Source organism: Cebus imitator, unplaced genomic scaffold, assembly GCF_001604975.1.
Source record: "Cebus imitator isolate Cc_AM_T3 unplaced genomic scaffold, Cebus_imitator-1.0 Scaffold373, whole genome shotgun sequence".
NCBI classification, from domain to species: Eukaryota; Metazoa; Chordata; class Mammalia; order Primates; family Cebidae; genus Cebus; species Cebus imitator.
The window spans coordinates 1,903,227-1,921,314 of NW_016107688.1; the positions used below are offsets into that span (position 1 = coordinate 1,903,227).

General features: G+C 35.9%; 1 long non-coding RNA gene across 1 annotated transcript; it reads right to left on the reverse strand.

Moving 5' to 3' along the window:
* Positions 1-1,539: 1,539 nt before the first annotated feature.
* LOC119468064 lies at positions 1,540-6,509 on the reverse strand. The gene is made up of 3 exons (XR_005196689.1): positions 6,424-6,509; positions 5,526-5,707; positions 1,540-2,186 (listed from the first exon to the last, which is right to left on the reverse strand). It is a non-coding gene; the product is annotated as an uncharacterized LOC119468064 (long non-coding RNA).
* Positions 6,510-18,088: the final 11,579 nt, after the last annotated feature.

Here is an 18,088-nt window from a genome sequence, read left to right on the forward strand (position 1 = left end):
AAAATACATTTGGTGGATTTAATCAAATAGTATTTAAAACAAGAAAAATCAGAAGTATTTTGGATATATGGTTATAAAGAAATCTTTCTGGTATTTAAATATGGCATTTAATATTTCTGGTAATTTTCTATACCAAAAGAATGGATTCATGGATACTTTGTGAAAAAGTAGATATTTATAAAACACTTAAATTTCTAAATTTTAGTTTTAATTAAATATAATGAATACACACCCTAATATTTGAATAATTGTACATGGATGTTTCCTTACTGTATTTTCATGTTGAACGTTAATGTGTAAGAATGAATTTCATGATCTTCAATAATATTTAACTGTAATACAAACCAGAACCCTTTGCCACCATTAAACCTTAGAAAAATGCAAACATCTATGAAATTCTTATATTAAAGATAATACAGTGTACATATTTTTTATTGCTTTACATACTGATATGATGATTTCCAAGACTATCAGTTGCGGAAATCCATTCAAAACTAACTTATCAAATCAATGCTAAAATTAGCCAGAATGTGAGCTTTAAATGAACAGTATAAATTGAACCCACAATTTGTTTTAAAATATGCATTTGGGATATAAAATAGGCACCCAATTATTAATAATGTTCAAACTGGTAAAAAAAGAAAAGCAATAATAAAACTTCCTGCCAGAAACTTTTTACTTACCTAGGCACCCTCACCCCGTTCACTCAATATTATTTTTACTAGAAACAACCCTACCAAATATAACCCACAAGAAAAATAATAGTTTTGCTTCACTTGCTTTGCCTACAGTGCCAGGGGGATAGATTTAATGATCTTATAGGTCTTTTCAATCTCTCTAATATTTGTGAAATGGCAACCGTCAATGTTGAACAAGAAATTGCTGAAATAGCACAACTTTTTGAAATGGATAATATCTCATAGGACAAGAGCCCAGAAATGGAAAGAACAACCATAAACCTCACTGAACTTCATCTCAACAGGATGCCAACTTTACTCTTCAGCTAATAAAAACAACCAACTTTAAAAATGCTATCTGTCAGTGACTCAAAATCAGCCATTTTGAAAATCTCAGCACAGACTACCGCATATGCGAAAGAGTAAGTGCTCCAAGTGTGTTTATTTTCCATTTTGACTTTGGCTATTGCCTGACCAGTTGGTTTCTAGTCATGTCAGCTTAAGAAGTAGGATCAACTAAGCAGATTAGATTTTATTAAGTTTAGTGTTGAATATTAATTAGACTATGCCTATTTGTTTTTTAATAAAATTATATTCATTTTGATAACATGAAATAGATCTCTATAGAGACAAGAAATATAAGGTTCTTTCACATTTTTCTGGTTAACTGTGCAATTAAAAGCACTCACTTTTTTATTTTCCAACATAGAGTCTGGATTTCTAAATATTATTAAAATTTGACAATTGCTTTTAAAAATGTTGAGGCTGGAGCATAAAGGAAGAGATCCTTGAGAGAAAGAATGCACAGAGAAATGAGTCCAAGTCACTTTTACATTCCCCCTCGGCATTTGACAGTATTTTGTTCCCAATTATTCAGGTTTTTTAAAATTCCTTTTATTGATATATAATAATTTACATGTTTCAGGGATACATTTGTGTGTTACATGCAAAGGATGTGTAATGATCAAGTCAGGGTCATCAGGGTATTCATCACCTTGAATGTTTATTATTTTTATATGTTGACATTATTTCAAGTCCTCTCTCCTAGTTACTCTGAAATATACACACTATTTTTGCTAAATATAGTCACCCAGGCCTGCTGTTAAACATTAGAAGTTACTTCTATCTAACTGTATGTTTATATCTATAACCAACTGCTCCTGTTCCCCCCAACATCTCCACCCACCCCTTCCAATCTCTAGTATCTATCATTGGATTCTCTATATCCATAAAAGTTTTAGCTCCCAGATATGCATTCGACAAATCTTATGTTGTGTAAGGTGAAAGGCAACAAAATCAATCAAAAGTCAGTGAAGGAGCTGAATTCATTCCAATCTTCCAGTGCTGAGAATATGTTAACTAGAATTCAGGACTTATCAAAGAAGAATCCTAGAAATCAGGTCAGGCATGGAAACAGGGTAGAACCAGAGGTGGAAGAGACCTATAAAACTGCAATTCAGTTGGTTCATTTCTTGATTAGATTAAGATGATCATCTTAACTCAGGCAGCCTACCAGAGGATAAGGTGAATGTATCGTCTAGAATCACTTCAATTTTTTTTTTTACGACATCTGTCATTCAGAAAAAAATTACAGATATGTCAGAGTCAAGAGGAAAAAAAAACTATCCAAAATTTCCAGGAGTTATTTTACATACACTTTACAATAACAGATTATCATGTTAAAAACAATATATGACAAAATGAAATATTTCAGTGGAGAACTGAAATCCATAAACGGAATCAAATGAAAATTAGAGAATCACAAAATATCATAAAAAATTTAAAAACTAGTAGATGGGTTTGACCCCAGACTAAACACAGAAGAATGGTTTTGTAAATTTGAAATTATGATGGTAGAAAATATTCAGGCTTAAACAAAGATGAAAAATGATGGAAAATTTATAAAAAGCATGAGACATATTGGAACTGTGAAATAATCTAACATATGTGCCGCTAAAGTCTCAGGAGGGCAGGAAAGAGAAAATGTGAAGAAACGATATTTAAAAGATAATGAAAAAAATTAGTTCTAAAAGTGATAAACGACATTAACTCAAAAATTCAAGAGGAAACATGAACATGAACACCAAGTAGGATAAATGCAAACAAACCACCTCTGGATACATAATCATACAATTTCTAAAAAAAAAAAGGAAAAAGAAAAAAAAGAAAAGCAAAACATTAAACAAAACCAGAGGAGAATAAAATGTATTATCTTCAAAGAAGCAACAAGAAATACAGCTAATTTCTCATAAAAGTGGTAGAAGCCAGTTGGCAATAGAATGACAATTTTAAAGAGTTCAAAAATAGGTGACAACCTAAAATAACATACTCTTGAAGATGATCTTTCAACAGTTCCAGTTAAAAACAGACATTTGCAGACAAACACTGACAAGTTCATTGCCAGAAGACCTGAATTTAAATAAATAAATAAGGTTTCAGGGAGATGAAAAGTTACTCTAGACAAAGACATAAAACTGCAGGAATTAATGAAGAAACAAGATAAAGGTATAGGAAAAAATTAATAAATATTGACTGAACAAAAACACAATAGCGTTTTTATGAAACTTAAAATACATACAGAATTCAAAATCATGACGACAATAGCACAAAATGTGGTGATAGAGGGGAAGTAAATATGTATATGAGTCATTTGTCAAAACTGATGATATGCTAGGCATAAAACCAATCCCTAAATCTTTCAAAGAATAAAAAGTCAATCAGAGTATTTCTGATCATAGCAGAATTAATCTTGAAAGTGATAGAAAAATGTTAGTCTAAAAATCCCCAAATGTTGAAGGTTAGAAAAATTAGAAATAGTAATTGACTAAAGTATCAAGAAGCATTCTCAGTAGATAACAGAAAATATTTTTAATGTATAATAATAAAAATAGACATCAGAATTGTTAAGATGTAGCTTAACTGGGAGAGGGATATTTGTAGTTTTAAATGCATTATATTTGAAGAGTAGAAAGACTAAAAATTTGATAATCTAGATACTGTCTCAAAAAGTTGGATAAGTACAGCAAAAGAAACCCAAAGAAAAAAAAAAAAGGAAGAAAAGAAAGACAGTCCATAAATGAATACAATAGAAAACAAATAAATGGAGACAATGAATGATAAACCAAATCAATTACTTTAAGAAGCTGTGAAATTTATTAATATCTGGCAAGGCTTATCAAGAAAAAGATAAGGTACAGATTCTAAATCACAGGAATGAAAAAGAGATGTACTGACAACTTCTTCAGATCATAAGAAAATATTACAAATAACTGTGACAATAAATTTGGAAATTTAAATAAAAGAAAAATTTCCTAGGAAAACAAAGTTTACCAAAATTGACACAAGAGGTAATGAAACAAACTAAAAATACTTTATCCAATTAAATCCCCTACTAAAAACTTGTAAAAAAAAATAAAATTCCAGGCCTACATGCTTTAACAGTAAATTCTTTCAGTTAAGGAAGAAATAAACCATTCTTACACAAATCCTTTCAGAACATAAAAATAAAGGGACCATTTCCCAAATTAAATTATGAGGTCATTGTAATCATAACACCACAATCTGAAAGGGATATTAAAAGAAATGAAAATTACCTTCCAATTTTACTGATGAACATAGACATAAAAGTCTTAAATAGCATATTAGCAAATTGAATCTAACAACACATAAACAGAATATTATATCATACCCTAGTTGAACTGAACTCAGGAATGCAAGGTTGATTCAAGTTTGAAAATCAGTGTAATTCACCACATTAACAGAATACTACAAAAAATGAGAATTTTATTAAAAGTAGCCAATAATTTGATAAACTGTAATATTCAATAATTTTAACAAATCAACTAGAAACAAACAAAAAAAAAGTCCTAATCTGATACATGATATCCACAAAATCAAACAAGCAAAAAACTTCTAGAACAAACCATGTGTATGGCAGAAATATTGAATGATCCATCCCCAGTGCTGAGAATCAGACAAGGATATTCACCACACCTTTGCTACTTAAAATAAGGTTTGTATATTGATAAAACAGCATCACCTGGAAGGTTGTTAGAAATGTAGACTTTTAGCTGGGAGCAGTGGCTCATGCCTGTAATATCAGCACTTTGGGAGGCTGAAGTGGGTAGATCACTCGAGGCCAGTTCAGAGAGTTCAAGGCCAGTCTGGCCAACAAGGCAAAACCCCATCTCTACAAAAAATACCAAAAAATTAGCTGGGAGTGGTGGCACATGCCTGTAATCCCAGCTACTCAGGAGGTTGAGTCAGGAAAATTGCTTAAGCCCAGAAGGTGGAGGTTGTAGTGAGCTGAGATCTCACCACTGCACTCCAGCTTGGGTGACAGAGCGAGACTCTATCTCTAAATACATACATAATACATATTTAAAAAGAAATAAATGTAGAATTTCAGGTCCCACTACAGACCTACTTAATCAGAATTTGGATTTCTGATTAAGAATATGAGAAAGACTTCTTCACGCCACTTCTATTTATTATCGTACAAAAAGCCTTATTAATTGTAATAAGACAAGATCAAAAAATAACCTGTGCCGGGGCTGGAAAGGAAGAAAACGATATGATTCAGGGCAAACTGATAATGTATTTAAAAAACTGAGGACACTACAGATAAACTATTAGAATTAGTAAGTGAATTTATCAAAGCTGCTAGATGCAAGTTTGATATATATACATCAGAAGTATTTCTATATACTAGTAATAAGCAATAAAAATGTTAAATTTAAAAATGATTCTTAGGAAAAAAACTAAGAAAAATGTTCTCAACACTGACAGCTACAACACATTATTGAAGGAAATTATTAATGCTTAAACAAATGCAAAGATATACCATACCTGCAAAGTTGTTAAAGAAGCTTCCACATCCCCTTCCACTTTGCCCTCTTCTATATGGTTGATGCCAGATGTGGCCCTGGGATCATCCTCTTTCAGTTTCCAGAAAATAGAAGGAAGTTTAGCAAAAACTGTTCTCTTCTAAACAGATAAAGCTAGTAAATTAATTGCAGGTCCAAACCTAGCTGCAAGAAAGGTGTAAAGTATTGTCTTTATCTGGATTGCCATAAATAAGCTTTAACTCTATTACCATGAACAAACAGGAAAAGGGACAAAAGATCTTGGTAGGTAACTAGCAGGCTCTGTTACAGGTATGCAAGTAATATGGTGAGCAGAATCTACCAAACTACTATAGATCAAGATGAGAAATGAACAGAGCTCACGTTGTGGAGATAACAGCCTTGCACAAGGCCTATCATTAGCAGAGCCTATGTCTTCTTTTCTCATTCTTCTTCAATGTGAAAAACTTTACGAAATATAGTGTTAAGTTTTTCTAATAGGCTTCCTGCTTCTTTCCCCAACAACAGTATCTATCATGAAATAAATGATATATGAATAAATTTTGAGATACAGTAGAATTTACTTAATAAAGTGCTAAAGCAAATATTTTTTGGGACATAAAATCTTTTATAAGACTAACCATTTTCTAAGGTAGCTTTTCAAAATGTCAATTTTTTTCTGTATTAGTTTTGCTTGTAAACTGTAAGTTATTTTGAAAATGGGTGCCTTTAACTACACCAACCATTAGGGTCAATAGGGTGCTATTAAGAAGTTGGCAATGAGAGATGGTCATTGATCAGAGATTAATGAATAAGTCAATCTACCAGTTAGGATTAAGTTTTACTGATAGTAACAGTGACCTCAAATAATTGTATCTTTAACAAGATAGAAATTTACTTACTTTCACACAAAGGAAGGCTTCCCCATATTTCAAGTATTAAATATATTCTTAAAATCAAATCATGTTCGGAAGAAGTCCTCTCAAACTCTAGCTGTCATATTGTCATTAGAGACAGAAAAGAAAGAGAAGGGATAAATGGCCAAAGTGTCCCTTGTGTCCCAGCTGCCTCAACACTCCCAATGAAAGTTTCCTTAAAGTAGTGATTTCTCCTTGCACAATGATGGGGTTCAGGACAAGCCACCCTGTAATGAGACATTTGAGAAAGCAGCAGAAGCAAGAAGGTCGCTCTCTCCTTCCCTGTAGCCTTTTCCCCTGAAGCATGTAATAAAACCTAGGAAAGATTTTCTGATGTTTCTCCAAGCAGGTCATAAGACCCTCAGGCCAGAGGTGACTTCCTGATAGGCAGAGTAAAGGAACATCCTCATCGCAAAAGACACAGGGTCCCAGGGAAGAATCTGAGTAAACGGGCCTTGCTGAGTTCTCCCCAGTTTATTACTGTCCAATCATACTTTCTAAAATCTACAATGTTTGCATAGCTGTCTACTTCTTTATCAAACCTAGTAAAAAAAATACACAAATTTACCAGTTCTTCAAGTCTTCATTGCCTTCTGAATCTTCCATGTGATGTCAAACTTACATTAAGTACATTTGTGTGCCTTTCTCTTACTGGTCTGTCTTTTAGTATAGGGGCCTTAGCCATGAATATAGAATGGATAGATATCGCCTCGTGGCATTTTGGCTGAGATCAGGTCTAGGTTATTGGGCCCCGAACCATGACACGTAATTCAAGGGACATAGCTTTTGGCACAGTGGGAAGCTCCTTTTCTTAAACAGCCTCCTGAATGTGTGAGGATGAAAGGAACATGCATTAGTTGGGTTCTCTTAGAAGCAGATTCCAAGATTATGTGTGCAAGATTGTTACTGGGAACAGCCTGTGTAAGGGGGAAAGGGTGGAGGGAACGGAAGGAGGTGCAGAGATCTGCAGGTGTGTTACCCTCAGGAAGAAGAAATCTCTTCCGGAAGGAGGACTGGAAAGACAGAGTGTCTGACTCAGACGGTTTGAGGAAAATTTTGGGTAGGCCAATGGGAGGTTCTTGAGACATAGTTACCTGTCAGAGGAGTCCCCTGTGAAAAAGACCCCCAATTTTACAGAAGCAGGCCTGCTTTAGCATCTGCACCGTCCTCTCCCTGACTCCCATTAAGAGCAGCCTTGAGAAGTGTGGGTTTAGCGATGGATCCAGAACACAGCCACTGGTGCTATCTGTTCCCACTCTCCCTGCAGCAGGAGATCTGAGTGGCATGTGTTGATGGCCACAGCTTCTACTTTGATTTAAAAGCCTGTTTAATCTACTTCCTTCTCCAGTTGAGATGAGATATTAGTAGGAAGAGCACTGGGAAGGGTGCAAGATAAAGAACAGTAATAAAAACAAACATTTTCAAATTCATAGAAGGAAAAAACAAAACTAAAATATCATCAGGTCTTTTCAGATCCAGAAAAGGAATCCTTTTGCCAAATAACTCTCTGTGCAGATAAGCTCAACCAAAGGGGAGCGCAATCAAGAAATGACTTGGCTGGGACAGGGAAATCAAACTCAGAGCACTCCCCCTGTATTGTTCAAATGCTGAGAGAGAGGAGAAAGGGAACTGAGAAAGAAGAAATGGTCATATCATCTTTCCTTTGGGAGTAGTTCCAAGCTGTGCTATCACTCAAGCACAGGAGAAGCAAGTGACACTAAAGAGAGTGCATACAGGCACATGCACCACAACTTCTCACTTCCTAATTAGCTTATTTATATTTTTAAAATGATAATTATGTTAGTCATCTATTGCTGTATAACAAATTTCTCCAAGAGCAGCTTAAACAACAAATATTTATTTTCTTTTTTTTTTTTTTGAGATGGAGTTTTGCTCTTGTTACCCAGGCTGGAGTGCAATGGCGCGATCTCGGCTCACCGCAACCTCTGCCTCCTGGGTTCAGGCAATTCTCCCGCCTCAGCCTCCTGAGTAGCTGGGATTACAGGCACGTGCCACCATGCCCAGCTAATTTTTTGTATTTTTAGTAGAGAAGGGGTTTCACCATGTTGACCAGGATGGTCTCGATCTCTTGACCTCGCGATCCACCCGCCTCGGCCTCCCAAAGTGCTGGGATTACAGGCTTGAGCCACTGCGCCCGGCCCAAACATTTATTTTCTAAAGGTTTCTCAAGGTCAGGAATCCGGGAGGGATTGGCCAGTTTCCACTCAGGGTTCCTTACTAGGTTGCAGTCAGGTTGTTGACCAGGGCTACAATTATTTGAAAGAATTGGAGAAGCTGCTTCCATGCTCTTTCTGGCAGCTTCAGTTGACTCCATGTGAGCCTCTCTATTGTCTTACACAATATAACATCTGGCTTTTTCCATAGTGAATTATTCAAAAAGAAAGAGTGCCCAAGAAAGAAGCTATAGGCTGGTCACAGCCTAACATTGGAAATGACCTCCCTTCTGTCATATCTTAATTGATAAAAGTGAATCACAGTCCACAGTTAAGGAGAGGTGAACTAAGGACCATCTCTTAAGGAAAGTAGTAGCAAAGAGTTTGTAGAAATATTTTAGAACCATATTGGTCATACATTTACATGTTACAAAATTTAAAAGATGTCGACCTTCCTGGAAGGAGCCCCAGTTCTACCAAGGAAGCCTGGTTTTCTTTCTTGGTGTTATCAGTATTTTTATGTGTTCTAGAAAGAGTCTATGAGATCACAAACACTGAGAAAGGCTTAATTCCTTCGAAAGCTTTGCCCACAGTGACTAGAGCCCAGTGTTCTTAGCTTTGGTCAAGTCAGATCAGCACTCCTTCCTGTGTAGGGTGTGAAGATGCTAAGGAGGAATGACCTTTCTTTCCCATTCCTTCTCTTATAAAGTCTTGCCAACCTTAACCCACTTATAATTGTAGCATATGCCTTTTAAAACACTGGTTTAACAAAAGCTATTTAATGGTAGCTGTTTTCCCCACTTTGGAATGTTTTTTGTAGCTTTCTCTCACCATTAGCCAGTGCCTCAGGCAGTTACTAGAAAGAACTAAATTGAGTTGCTTTTGTTATTAGCTGTGGTTTGTAAGTCAGCTTACTGCTTCTAAAACAATTATAGAAGGAAGCTATTATTTTAAATAGAAATTTGAGTATATTTAGAAGAAAATGAACCATGTATTTTCTTCTGGCTGCTCCTCCAATCTCATTTCGAAGACTAAAAAGATTGCAAAGAGAGAGAAAGGGATGGATGGAAAGGAAGAGAAAATGAGAGCTGAAGAAGGAGCCATGTGGAGACAAAAGCTTAAAAGGAGCATGGCAATGCTCGAAGATTGAGGAAATGCATTGTAAATTTTATAGAACATACAGTTAAATTATTTTATTATCTTGAGATTTCCCGAAATGATAGGATTTGTGCTGACATACTATGCCAATTCATATTAGCCTAAAGAGATCAATTCTGAATAGCTTCATCCTTTTCGAGATACGTAATGTGTTCGGTGACTATTCCTGGGGAAATGATGCAGGATAATAAAATCATTGTTTGCGTATGTGTGCTTGTCCCCGATATGTCACAAATGGTTTTGATTTCCAGTTTTTTAAAAAGAAATCTGAACTGAAACTAAAATATAAAGCATGTTTTCTTTGACCTAATTCTTATCTAGCAAATAAAAGATTGATTTTTTCCCCTATGGCTCTAGTATTTGAACATCATGGATATGTCCCTTGAGTCAGTAGTTCAGGGAGATTTCATGTAAGTAATGCTTAGAAAGAAATCATAGTTTTGTTATTTTGCTAAAGCTATATTCCAATTTAAGCTAACTTGCATCCTTTTTGAAAATAGGTTGAGTACAATTAAACTGGTAAGTAGTTTGGAATTTTACAGATTTTAGCAGGCAAGCTTAAAAAATTGCCCTCAGTGGCATGTTGATGATCGAGCTTCAATTACTATGGTAGCCTTTCAGCCACATGTTCCTCCGGTTCTTTATGGAACAACTACACAAGTTAAAATATAACCCTATACAATTAAGCATAATTAAAGAGCAGCTACACCGTCAAAATGCAGAGTTAGCCAATCATTCTGAGAATATTATAAGTGTGAGATGTCCATCTATTGCTAACATACATTCCAAATTAAATTTTTCTAAAACAGTTTTAGTTATAAATACTCCAAGTTCAAAAACTCCCAATGGCTCACCACGTACTTAGCCTGGCATTCCTGGTGCTCCAGTTTCTGATCTTGACCTATTTCTCCAGCCTCAGTTCTTACAGTTCTGCTCCCCTGCTGCCCCCGACCTCCCACCGTCCAGTTAAAGTGCATCTCTGGGGTCCCTGGATACCAGTTCCCACAAAGAGCAAACGTGTTCCACTGACCTGTTCGGTCTCACTGTGCTTTCAGGTTGCCTAACCCTGGATACAGGATAAAAACGACTTGTGAGGCTTTATTCCTTTGTTTTCTGGTCTTCTATTATGTAGGATTTAAACCTAAACACAGAGATAAGGACACCAAGGATACTCGTAAGTGGGTATTTGTCTTGATTCTGATGCTAGCCGGTAGAGGGATCTATGCATGATCTCTGTGGATCTAAGCCTGATAACTGTGGTGACAGCATACTGAGTGGTACCAAATGCAGCTAAAGACCTTTCTTTTCCCAATAGTTGGATGATAAATGCCCATAGCTACCTAGAGTCCACCTACAGATGATAAGATCACTTCAAGAAGGCTCTTGAAAGCCATCTCTAAATTAGAAATTGAAGGTCAATTTTTCAGGTTCATTTTTCCTATATCACATTGAAATTACTTCTTATTATTTCAGGAGGCATTTCAGCTGAAAAGATGCTATAATACATTTAAGATGACAGGTGTAGCCTATATAAACTGTTATTATAACTTATTTCTCAGGGTGGAATTGGAAAATAACATGACCTACTCACAGACTACTACTCCCACATTTCATAAATTCTCCTAAGACTCTGCAAGCTGGAAAGGACTTTGCCCTCAGTCCATTAACCCAGTGATTCCCAGAGGCACAAGTCCAAGAAGGTGTTCCCGAGTGCACCCCGGGCTTCAAGGCCCTTTTAAATTGGGCCTAGACTCCTTATCTTCTGGCCAGAGTTCTCTCCAGTGTCCTGAACTTTTGCTATTAATGGCAGCCATAGTCAGTGTTATATTTATATGTGTAGGAAACAAAAGTTAGAGCACAAGGGACATAAATTGGTGTTGAATGAAGACTTTCAAATCAGTTTTGTTTTGACACCTCTGGATGTTAACGCAGAGTGTTCCCCTTTTCTTCTCCGCAGTAACAATTGTGCCCTATTGAGTTATGGACACTAGAGCTGAACACACTTGCAAGGTCTGCCTGACCTTAAGGCATTCAAATTGAAGGACACCTTTCTGGAAACTGGCAGCTTTGTTCAGTGAGTCAAATGAAAATGCAGATTTGAACATAATCCTCCTGTTAATGGGAATATCAGGAAGGTAGATATTCTTACTCATGAGCATCAGAAAATACCAGTGTGAGTAAATGTGATAGAAAATGAGAGTATGAGTATGCAGACACACACACACACACAAACACACACACAAACACACACACTTACACACCATATGGCTCTGTATTAGAAATTATTCGTAAATTAAAGATTGGTAAAAGCAGAAAGAAGAGAAAGTATTGAGGGGTAGATGTTTAACTTTTTAAAACAGTAGTTCTAATGTGAATGTTGATTAAAACTTGTTTATGTCTTGGCAATGTTGTTTACCAAAACTTCAGTCAAATCTATCTTAAAAACAAATGCATTCTAGAAAATGGGGGGTGACAATCTCTTCCAGAAACTAAAGAACGTCGTGACATTTCATTGCCAGGTTGAAAATGTATGGAACAGAGATGGTGCCAAGGGACAGAATGATGACCTGCAAAGTGGACTAATTCAGCAGAAACCATTCTTTAGAGCCAGAGGTGACCTGAAAAAGTAAGCACCAACCCCCCACCCCCACCTGGAAATTCTCATCAACCCTTGGAGTACAAGAACTTCTAGGAAGTGTGAATTTGATGTCTCTGTCTTAAGAGGCAGAAAAGCCTCAGCTGGCATGTAGCTTCGGCATCCTTTCCAGTAGTGGTTCTCAATAAGGACAGTACAGTTCGCTAGGGAGTATTCTTTAAATTTGTGGGGGAATATTATTCACAGCAATGGAGCATGCTGTGGATGTGTAGTAGGAGGAAGCCAGTATAGTCCTATGCAAAGAATTGCCCTCGGCCTTATAATTTTCAGAAGTCTCATGGACATTCAAATAGGACCAACCAATACATAAATTTATATAATTATTACATTAATATTATATATTATGCTTATATAAATATATAGATACACATCTAACTCAAGAATCCAAACCATTTTACATATATATTGGAACCATTTTAAAAACATTTAATTTCTAGAATGTGACTATCCTATAAATAGAAGGAAAAATCTCTTTTTTTGCCTGGTGCTTTACCAAGACTTGTTTACCATTTCAGAACATCATGTCCCTTGTAAGAGTTCCACTTGTGAAATTTGTCACTAATATAATAATCCATATCAGTCTTTACAAGGTGATTCTACCTCTAGCTACAAGCATCTTACTACTTTATCATGTCTTCTAGTGTGGCCCTGAAATGCATTCACATACTGAAATATCATCACTTCCCTTTTATGTCACCTTCATAACATAGAGTATTCATTTTTAAATTATACATGTGAATTATATTTCTTTTATACAGGGAGCATCATGAACAACGATAGGGCAGAGGCTGCTATCTGCTCATCAAAATTTACTTTCTTCCTTGCCCTCCAAGCACACAGATTGAGTCTATTTCCTAGCCTCCCTTATAGGTGGATGTACCTTTGGGACAGTGTTCTAGATGGTGGGATGCAAAAATGATGAGCAATGCTTTCAGACCTGGCCCATAAAAGCTGTTCCCACATATACCCTTCTGGCTGACAGGGTTGGAGACCACCAGGACAACCTAGGAAGGCAGGTATTGATGATTGCAGAGCTTCCATCAACCTGTGTTTGTGCAAGACCAGAAGAGAAATGCCCTGTGAGCCTGTTTACTCATGCAGTACTGTTAATTGAACAAGTAACCCACTTTTATTGTTTTTGAACCATTCCAGAAATATGGGGCCTATTTATTACAGTAATTAGACTGTCCTAATTCAGAAAACATTGAATCTGATAGGATTCAGACTCACTTCTCTAGCATATGTAATGTGAACTGAATATGCAAAGTTTTATACCCCAACTTTTTCTTTAACATGCTCTGTGTTGGTCTTTGCCTCTTTGCCTTCCGTTTCTAGCCCTTCTTCCAGTCTGCTCCTGTATTTCATATTGGCTATACCTTGTGGGTCTCAGTTTCCAGGTTTCTACACCAGCTGGCTTCTTTATGTTCAGGCACTGGGGTGGGCGCTGCGGCTGGGAGAGTGTGGAAAATGGAGAGAAGAGCGAGTGGGAAAAAGTGGGGGTATTTCTCCTTTTCCACACTGACCCCGCTGCAGATGGTATACTGAGAGCAGCCTTTGCCTTCCATCTAGACAGGTGTAGGTCCCTGGCTCCTGGACTCCAGGAACTGTGTCTCCCCATTTAGTTCTCCAGCTTTGGAGTTAACCACTTCCTACTGCTGTTACTCTCTGAGTTGTCTTCCTGATGTCCCCTCTGTAGGCTTGGCTTCTCATCTTCTGCTGTCGCCTGCATAGCCAATTCCCTACACTGAATTCTAGTTTATGTGGTTAGAGGAGTTTTTATCTTCCTGATTTGACTCTGACTAACACACTATCCCCTAGACCTTTTTTTCATGAAAACATAGTTCACTAATAATTGTAGAATTTAATCTCTCATTAATCACATTTCTTATGCTTATTAATTATTCTGTTATCTCAGCTTTATATAAAGTTATCGGATGAATGAATTTTCTTATAAACATCCTGTATTTCAACTTTTTTATATATTTTCATTGTGTACTTGTCAATGGCAGGAAAAAAAACCTTATTTTTTACTATACATTACTGTAGCCCAATGTTTATTGCACAATAGCTATTGATTATTGCTATTTGTAAATATCATCCACTATATTTACATCATTAAAATTATCCCTAAATAAAAAGATACAGTATTAATAACATCAGGCTGCTCTCAATTGATAAGATCAACTGAGAAACACATTTTATCACTAAAGTTTAACTGAAATACAGTTATTTAGCACTTAGGATTTATTTTCCTACACTTTTCTGTGCTGATTTTAGAAGTCTTGGAGGGATCCAGTGACAGGTTGTATAGAAAAATGTACAGGAAAAGATTCCTTAAGCCTGGAAAGATTAGAATAGACATAGATTTTAGAGCTGGAACTGAAACTATTATTAGGGCCATAAATGGTCTTGTATAAGATCCAGTGAAGAGTTCATCCACTCATTGTTGAGATTTTTACTGCTCCCTTTTCTAGAAAAGAAATTCTTTCCCTTGGCTTTGCTCTTGTTCTCTTTACATTAATTCCTACTGCCCTTTTATTTTGCATTTCTTCTCTATCAGTCACTTTAAATATTGATGTTTCAAAAATTCTGCCACAGGATCTAGCAATCTCACTTCTCAGTATATATCTATGGATGTGAAATCACCAAGTTGAAGCTGTGCTCTCATATTTATTGCAACATTATTTACAATAGCCAAGTTATATAATCAACTTGGGTGTCAACTAATGGGTGAATGGATAAAGAAAATGTGGCATGTCTATGCAACAGAATATTTAGCCTTCAAAATGAAGGGAATTCTGTCATTTGAGTCAGTATGGTTAAGTCTGGAGAAAATTGTGCTAAGTGAAATAAACCAGTCACAGAAAGACAAATACTGAATGATCTCACTTATATGAATAAAATTTTTAAAAATCAAAGTCATAGAAGCAGAGAGTAGAATGATGGTTACCAGAAGCTGGGAGGAAGGAAAATGAGGAGATAATGGCTAAAAAGTACAAAGTTGCAGTTAGACATATGGAATAAAGAAGTATTTAAGGTGCAGGATATGGTACTTGATTCAATCATAGTACACGATACATATATATCTATAACTACATGGAATAACATCACTTTGCACCCCATAAATATATACAATTACAATTTGTCAATAAAAATTTAACTTAAAAATTATGTCCTAGATGTCCTTCTCTTCTTGTACTCTTCATGCTGTAATGATGATTAGAATTGAGATACATGCTGCTACCACCCACTTTCTACCCATTATGAAAGTTGCTGAGCGTTCATTGTTTTTCACTGAACCTGGAAGTAAATTCAAATCCAGGACAGCTTTCAGGCAGGCACTAACAATTTACTTGAATTGATACAGAAGATGAACATTTAGTTTGTTATTGACAATAGCTACCTACGGCATAAATGTCAATATTTTCATCTTGTCTTCAGATTCATCTACCAATTGGAAATTATCACCAGGCTTTGCAATATGTCTAAAGCAATCTTTAACCCTATGCTCTAAATCAAGTAACTATGTAAACCAGAAAACTTGAAGTCATTTTTATCTTTCATTTCTCTCTTCACCAATACCTACGTTTATCCCCCTTTTAATTTTACTTTAGAACTATTTCTAAAATTTGTTTGGTTTCTTCATTCTACTTCAAAACCACTGAGTCTGTTTAGACGGCAATATCTTCTCTCATAGACTATCGCAAGAGTCCTCGGACAGAAGCTAATAAAGGTAAGAAATTTGTCTATTTTCAGGATAAAATAACACTATCACTCCAAACAAGGTACCTTGCAGGGATTTGTTATTGTAATAATTCTGCTAAAGGTCAGCTTTCAATAATAACAAATTATCAACTATTTGCCAGGAGTTGACAATTATTAAACTCTAGACAAAATATTTTAAAACAATTATTTGAAGGCACTAGAAATGTGAAAAATAAAGTATATTATGTATGGTTCCCTACATACAACTCTTCCACATGCAGACTAATCTAGAGTGGCAGCAAGACCAGTGGTTGCCTGAAGAGGATGGGCAGGTAAGTGAGGCAGGAATGATTACAAAGAGATACTCAGACATTTTGGGTGTGATGGTTAGTTTCACTATCTTGAATATAGTGATGATTTCATGGACATTTACATATGTCAAAATTTGTCACATGGTACACTTTAAGTATGTGCTATAGTATGTCAATAATACCTTACTAAAGCTGCTTACAAAAAAAAAGTTATTGTCCTTATATACCCAGATATTTTGCAAGTCAATAAGGAAAATATCTGAATAACAAAGGATTTCACAAGATTATTAAAAATTATCACATGTGTAGTGGCTTAAAACAATGCACATGTATTTCTTACAGTTATGGAGGTCTAAGTCCAAAATCAGTCTCAGTGAGCTAAAGTGGAAGTACTGACAGGGCTGGTTTCGTTTGGAGGCTCTGAGGGAATTTCTTACCTTTATTAGCTTCTTGTAGCCACCTGTCTTCTTGGTTTGTACCTCCCTTCTCCATCTTCAAAGGCCAACCCTCCCCTCTCATCTTCCATCATCACATCACCTCCTCCTCAAACTCTCACACCTTCTGTGTGCCTCTTTTTAGGACCATTGTGATTATGTTAGTCCCCACAATATTTCAGACCCTTTAATTTGTTCACATCCATTGTTCACATCCATTTTGCTATAAGTAACATTTCCAAGTTCCAGAGATTAGCTCATGAACATATTTATGGAGCCATTATTCAGGCTGTCATACAAGGGAAGGAAAATCTTGCCAATCGTGGACATGGAGAAACTTGCCAGTAGTGGACACTGGTACTGAAATAAATACACATTAAAATTGGATAACATTTGTCTTTTAACAGATCAATGAAACTTTAAAAATTATAAAACCTGGTGCTGGCAACATTATAGGAAAACAAGTAATCCTACCCACAGAATGAAAGACATCCAAGACAAGTAATCCTCAATATTAATGGCTATATCTTGCTAGAAAAATTATGGGTAATCTTAATTTTCTTCTGTATTCTTGAAGTATTTTCAAAATTTATTATTTGAAAAACTGAAAGAGAGACAAAAGGTTTTTCTGAAATACCATCCCTTCCAACCCACAAATTGGCTATATTTGTCAGGGCTTTCCAGACAAACAAAACCAGTATATTGGAGAGATATAGATATGGATACTATATTAGTCCATTTTCATACTACTATAAAGAATTGTCCAAGATTAGGTAATTTGTAAAGCAAAGAGTTTAATTTGTTTACAGTTCAGTATGATTGGGGAGGCCTTAAGAAACTTGCAATCAAGACAGAAGGTGAAGGGGAAGCAAGGCACTTTCTTCACAAGGCAGCAAGCAAACGAAGTGCCAAGTGAGGGGGGAGGGCCCCTTTTAAAACCATCAGCTCTCCTGAGAACTCATTCACTATCATGAGAACACCATTAGGGACACTGCCCCCATGATTCAATTGCCTCCACCTGGTCTTTTCTCTGATACGTGGGGAATATGGGGATTATGGTGATTACAATTCAATAAGAAATCTGGGTAGGGCACAAAGCCTAATCAAATTAGATATAGATATATAAGAAGGGATTTATAGTGGGAAGTGGATCATGCAATTATGGAGGCAGAGAATTTCTACAATATACAACATGCTGATGAACCAGGGAAG